This window comes from Limulus polyphemus, unplaced genomic scaffold, assembly GCF_000517525.1.
Source record: "Limulus polyphemus unplaced genomic scaffold, Limulus_polyphemus-2.1.2 Scaffold3139, whole genome shotgun sequence".
Classification (NCBI taxonomy): domain Eukaryota; kingdom Metazoa; phylum Arthropoda; class Merostomata; order Xiphosura; family Limulidae; genus Limulus; species Limulus polyphemus.
Window position 1 is genome coordinate 14,835 of NW_013668749.1, and position 7,608 is coordinate 22,442.

Below are 7,608 nucleotides of genomic sequence, written 5' to 3' on the forward strand. Positions count from 1 at the left end.
GATTGGGGGTGGGCTGGTATACATAAGATTGTCACGGCGTGATGGGACAATGTATAGGTAGTGAGTAATTGTACTGCAGTCAGAGAGTATTGTTGAAGTTAACGTTGTTGTTATAGCGCGACTGTTGAAATTAAGTGTATCGTAAAGTTGTATTCGGAAAGAATAAACCAGTTTTATTAAGAAAGGACTTGTGTCGCTAAATTTTCGTCGGAACGAAGTTACGGAAAATCAAGTAACGAACGGAGACGTAACAATATTGTATGGTATATTGTAGTAATATTAAGACTGGGAATTAAAAGAATAATGAAGAGAGAAGAAATACTTTTCATTAAAAACAAATATTTTGAACATTCTCTCCAAGTTTCAAGACACTTGGTTCAGTGGGTGTTTTTATAGCAAAGCCACATTGGGCTGTCTGCTGTATTTACTGATTTTAGCGTTGTAAATGTAAGTGTAAGACTTACCACTGTCCCACCGGAGGAAGCTTTATTTGGTAATGTTTTCTTATGTTGTACTGCATTGCAATACTGTTTGCTTGAAAATTAACGATCACTTTTTGTACAAATATTGGATATTATTCATATATTTGGAGCTAAACAGCCGAGTTATTTATTAAGACTTAAATGGGTACCCAATTCCGTGAAAGCACACCTACTATTTACTATGTCCAGTTATAATATGTATTCACAAGTAATGTATTACTGGAGTAAATATTAGGTCGTCGAGAAATTAATGTCGCTTTTTTCTTAGATGGAAAAACCCGAACAACTAAAATATCAAAACAAAACATTTATTATATGAAACGATGATCATTGGAGAGTTCGTGAGGCACCCAAACACCTTCCCACATTCCTTAGATGTTTACGTATTGTTGAGAGACATGCAGTTTCAGGGCCATTCCACGAGTATGTTACCTTGGGTTAGACTCAACAAGCGTCTTTAGAGCATCACTATCAATTCCAACATGTCGGCCCCTGCCATCTAAGTTTTTAAGGCTAAAGTCACCTGAACGAAATTTGCTGAACCATTGTTGACACTTACGTACATTCAAAACATTTCCATAAACTTTGATATTCTTTATGGCTACAGAGGCGTTGTTTTCCCTTCTTATATACAAACAGCATTACATGCCGAATGTGTGTCTTGTCGTGTACCATCACTATAAGGGATTAGAGTTTTTTGTTTTGTTGTTAATCGGGCGTCATCAGCAGAGCATGTTTGATGTGAGGGAGATTCAAACCCGCGACCCTCAGATTGCGAGTCGAGCGCCCTAGCCATGCCGGGCCTGGGATTAGAGTTTACTAAACTTTACATATTATATAGGCTACACTAACGTGACGTTTAGGCGGTTCGTTTAACTATTATACGTGATGTACGTTTTTTATTTGGGGGGGGGGGGGTGTAATGAAAGTATTCCAAAACGCTACATTAATTTCTTGACGACCTGATATATGATGATGATTGATGACTGTTTTTCCATTGACCATGATATGTTTAAGTATTTTAGAATTTAGTCTTACTAATATCATCAAGTACCATTACAGACATCCATAATTACGACAGGCATATCTTTTATTAAACTTATATAAATTCAAAGAAGGGGATTACTTTTTCTTTAGCAAAACGTATAAGTAAATGTAAGTTTACTGTGCGTGATTAAAAACGTTTAATCAATTTTGTGTAAATCACACTCTACATGTGTTAAACTAACGTTTACGGTCTTACTTCATTTTCCATATATATATTAACCTTAATGTTGAGGTTTTTGTTAGCAATGTATAGTTTATAGTACACATAATGTACAGTAAACGTAAACTTTAGTTTTATTCATCTATATGAGGAAAGTCAGGAATGAAGTTAGTAATATTATGTTTCTTGTCAATAACCATTAAGTAAGCACAGTAATTACTTTTCTCAATTTTAATGTAAAGATGGGCTCCTGAAATTATCCCACCCCTCCCGGGGCTTTTTGTCCCAGTCCGACCCCGATGTAGGATCAAACATTTAAGATAATTTGACAAGGATTTTATATATAATTTAAATCTATAACATCTTCATAAGCTACTAAGAATGAATAAATACGACGCTCGAAAAACGTCGCACAACAAAAATGGAATTCTTGTGTCGACTCTAAAAGCCAAAAGATGTGTAAATTGTAGAACAGTTTCGACTGCACTCAATTTTAGGATTCCAGATTTTGTTTTTAAATTGAAGCTTGATGTGTATATTTTAGGACCACAGCGTCTATAGTCAAGTTTAGGACTTCCACATTTTGTTTTTAAAACGAAGGCGACTTTGTTCCCGTTAGAATATGCGCTTACATAACATATGTTTTCTGTTCTTTTTTTTATATTTTTATAAATCGTTTTGAATGCCATTTTTAATGACTTAAGAGAAACAAGAAACGCAGTAATAGCTCATAAAGACCGGCTGTAGAACTTTGCTTCAATTTCCTTTCTTTTTTAACGTCATCTAAGCTCAGGATTTAATATAAAGTCTACCAAACAATGAAAGTACACGATCATATTTCTGCAGCCAGGTTGTTTGTTGTTAGATGCTGCAACTAGGTGCTGCTGTATCTACGTAATCGATCGTGAAAGTTATTGTATAGGGGGCTATCAACAAATTCCACAATTCATTTTACGTCTCTTATATCATTTCTTCAAACCATGATTCAGTCATTATGAAATAGGTCATTTTAAAAAGTTATCCACCAATTCAAACAATAATAAATACCGACAAAGTTTTACGGAGGCCTTTCGTTTACTTCCATGTTACATGGTTTTGTTTGTTTCGCATATTCAAACAAAGCTGTTCTACGGCTAATTTGAAACTGGGGGACTAGAGGAAAGGCAGCTAGTCAACAATACCAACCGTATACTCTTGAGCTACTCTAATCAAAAACATGACACCGGTTTAAAAGGTTTCAAACTTAATTACTGTTCAATGGTTGATCTAAATGTAGTTTTTCATATTGTAAGATATAGAACGAGATTACTTGATTGGTTGACGTTTAATGGCGCAAAGCAACGAGGCTATCTGTGCCAAATAAACGGTAGCAATTCTGAAGAAAAAAGAAAAGTAAAATACGGTACAAAAAAGTAGAAGATATAAAACAAGCCAAAAACTGAACATTGCCTGTAAATTACAAACAATCACGGTGTTGTGAATCTCGTTTTCTGAAAAAATCAGGAATATTATTTCTTAGTAGATATGATGAAATTGTGTTAAAAGTCATTGCCCTAATCATGGCAGTTCGTAACTAAAATTACACATAGGAGACGTCATGGAGCTGGAATTTATAGCCTCTTACTGAATTAAACAGTTTCAACATAGACGTACAATTTTGACAGCTACTTTACCTAAATTTGGCATTTTGAGTATACATTTTTAGTTATCAATAAGAGTAATAGGTTAACGTGGTGGACAAGTTTTTAATTGTGTGCGTGTTTTACCTTCAGTTAATGAATAGTTTTACCTTTCAACATGTAAGTAACTCCAGGCTTTCCTACTGAAACATAATTGAACGTTTTATAGAAAATGTCTTCTAATTGTTTAATCACACCTTTGATTTGGATTTTTAGTGAAACATTCTTAGTTAGTGAAACGGAACGTTTTGACAGGTATGACCCTTCAGTTATGTATAGTGTAGTGAGACGGAACATTTTGAGTGGTATGACCCTTCAATTTTGCATAGTGTAATGAGGCAGAACGTTTTGACTGGTATGACCCTTCAGTTATGTACAGTGTAGTGAGACGGAACGTTTTGACTGGCCTGACTTACCCTTGAGCTATGTATAATGTAATAAAACGGAACGTTTGAGTGATATGGCCCTTCTGTTACGTATAGTGTAGTAAGACAGAACGTTTTGACTGGCCTGACTTACCATTGAGTTATGTATAATGTAATAAAACGGAAAGTTTGACTGGTATGACCCTTCAGTTATGTATAGTGTAGTGAGACGGAACGTTTTGACTGGCCTGACTGACCCGTGAGTTATGTATAGTGTAATAAAACGGAAAGTTTGACTGGTATGACCCTTCAGTTATGTATAGTGTAGTAAGACAGAACGTTTTGACTGGCCTGACTGACCTATTGAGTTATGTAATAAAACGGAAAGTTTGACTGGTATGGCCCTTCTGTTACGTATAGTGTAGTAAGACAGAACGTTTTGACTGGCCTGACTGACCCGTGAGTTATGTATAGTGTAATAAGACGGAACGTTTGACTGGTTATGTAATTACTTGAATGTCAAGGAACTAATCCGTGGATATATGTCCTGTTGACGTAATGAAATGCGGGATTGGTCAAAGATGTCACACTATAATAGAATTACAAGGTTTTTTAACCTAAAGTAATACAATGCAAACAATGGTTCCTAACCTTCTGGATTGAAGTACAATTAGATTTGCCCTTGGTCATTCGAGTACACCACTTCTGTAGTAGGCCTTAATAAACAGCGGTGTAATGGTAAAAAAAAAGTGAGTAAACTAACTTTAATCGGAAGAGATTAAATGCGTCCAAGACGCTTTATACAATAAACTGAATTATACCTTGGTTTTAAGCATAGGTATAGCCTGGTTCAGTAGATGTAATGTCGGTAATGAGAATTCTATAATATTTTTGTATAATCTCTATAGTACAGATTGTGCATTATGAAGTCTCGTTGATTACAGTAAGCCTCTATGAAGTATAGCAAAACCTTCGCAAACAAGCAGAGGAGTGCAGTTTCAAGAATATCACATTTCAGCATTCTAATAAAGCTATACGTTGGATAACAAGACCCTCACTAACTAGCAGATGAGTGCAAATTCAAGAATATCAACTTCCATCAACACCCTTTGTTCTCCTGAAGAAGAATAGTCAACTATTCGAAAGCGCTCGAGCTTTGGGTCTTATTTTAAGTCTATTACACTTTATATGTGATCCTTTGTGCTAACTCTTTTATCAAAACTTCCATCAATATATTTAAGCTCGAAATTGGATAATAAAACCATCTCTAACCAGCAGAAGACTGCAGTTTCAAGAGGAGTGAAGTTTCAAACAATGTAAAGTCTATCTTCGCCAGTTATAGAACAGTATTGTTGTCCCACTTGAAAACATATCATTGGATAACGTTCTTTGTCTAATGTGAATCAGTATTTTTCATATTACAACCATGTGTGCAACGAATGGAAGATCTTGGGGCCTGAGCCATTCCCTTGGCCTTAAACTTTTAAACTATGTGCAAAAGATATATATAGAAGGAAAATCCCTATTTGAATAGTTGAACAGGCCTTAAACTTTTAAAATATGTGCAATATATATGTTAACAAGGAAAATCCCTACTTAAATAATTGAACACTTATCTATAGTCTGTCAAAATACATTTACATTTTGTTATTATAACATGACATTAAAATACAATAAGGGACCTTTTGGGCTATCTAGGCTATCATATCCGCTAAATTAAACTAATACCTAAAAAGAAACTTAAAGCCAGCCTTTATCATTTAAATATTTATCTCGTTATCTATTAAACTCCACTAAATTAACTGCATCTACCACATCCAAAGACAACACGTTCCAGAGACCAACCATACTGTTAGAAAACTAGCTGAAGATGTCTTATTCCTTGCCAAAATTTATATTTATGTCCCTTAGTCTTACCAGCCTCACCATTAAATATAAATAAAGATAATGCATCAACACCATTAATTCTCTTTACAATCTTAAACATTTCAAATAAATCCGCACTAATTATTCGTTTGTGAAGAGAAAACAAGCTCAGAGATCTTAACCTACCCTCATGTGAAAACAATTCCATCCCAGGTGTCATCCTAATATCCTCCTCTGAACACTTTCCAACAATTCAATGCCCTTTCTGAGAAAAGGAGCTCAAGACTGAACACAGTACTCTATATGTGGCTTAACCGATGACCTATACAATAACAGTATACACTCTTTAGAATTGTATTCAATATTTTTGTACATACAACATAAAATTCTATATGCTCTACCACTAGTAACAGCAAATTGCTTAGATGACTTAAAAGACTGATCAACCAAAAACCAAGATATTTTTCTTCCATGACACTTGAGACTATTCCCATCAAAATCATACTTATAATTGAAATTGTGATATCTCACACGTATTACCTTGCATTTATAATAATTAAAAGCCATCAGCCACCTATTCGACCAATTCAATCAAATAATACACACAAAACTTTAATGTCAAATTTAAATAATCAGTTGATCATTCCTTCAACTATGCCGTTGATGTAAATAAAATAAGCAAAAGTTCTAGCACTGAGCCCTAAGGTACCCCACTTGGCATTAATCCAGTTTGACTGAACTCCATATATAACAAACCTTTGCTTTCTTCCATTTAGCCAAATTTTCTATCCAATGAGCTAACCTATTCTCCACACCTACAGAAATACTTTCTTAAACTGAACTTTCATGTGGCACCTTGTGAAATGCTTTCTGAAAATACAGATACATAAGCATTAACCTCTTCAAAGAATTTTCCTTAGTGAAACCATGTTGACTATTCAACAAGATTTAAAACTTTGTTAAATAATCTTGCAAATCATCTTTTATCATATTCTCGAAACTTTTCCCGCAACTGATGTATGACTAACAGGTGTATAATTACTGTGACAATTTTTTAACACCTCCCGTTAGCCAACTTCCAATCTTCTGGCAACAGGACTAGAAAAAATAATAGCTAGTGTTTGCTTGTTTGAAATTAAGCACAAAGCTACACAATTGGCTATCTGTGCTCTGCCCACCACGGGTATCGAAACCCGGTTCATAGCGTTGTAAGTCCTCAGACATACCGCTGTGCCACTGGGGGCCAGTAGTAAGTGACTCACATATCTAATCCTTAACCTCCTTCAATATACTTGGGGAAATATTATCTGGAAAAGGAGCCTTATCATTCTTTAAACTTCCCACTTTTCTTAACAAGCTCAGAATTAATGTGATCCTCTTGTTCGAACTTCTTTCTATCTATCGACTGTTCAGGACGAGGAAGGTTGCTTAAATCTTTGTTACTTAAACTGAAGAAAAAGCAGAATTTAATAACCCAGCCATCTCATAATTATCAGATACGAACCTTCCTTTATAATTCCTCAAAGGCCTACTCCCATCCTAAGATTTTGTTTATTCTTAATCTAATGAAAAATATCTTAGTTGTGAAAAAATGGTGCGGCTTAAAAATAATTGAGCGTTCGACTTTAAGGAATGAAATCAAAATTGGCCACCAAACTGGTAGCTACACAAATAGCATAGATAATAGTTTTACAGCAAATATTCATTCATTAGTTAACTAGACCGAGTATTTTGTTTTACCCACCATCATTCCTTTAAATTGTTCAATCCTTTTTTGGCCGCACCTTTTTTTCACACCTAAGGTGTTTTTGATTAGATATCATGACTTTTTTGTCAATATACAACCAACAAGCCACGGCAAGTAAGAAAGTGACACTCTGTTGTAACCAACATTAGCTTTAGGATCACAATCCTATTATTCGGAACAGACCTATATTTTAAAGAACCAAGCAGATTCTTTAAAACATATGGGGGTATTTTTCCTCTCTAAAGCACTGTTAGAAACTTCC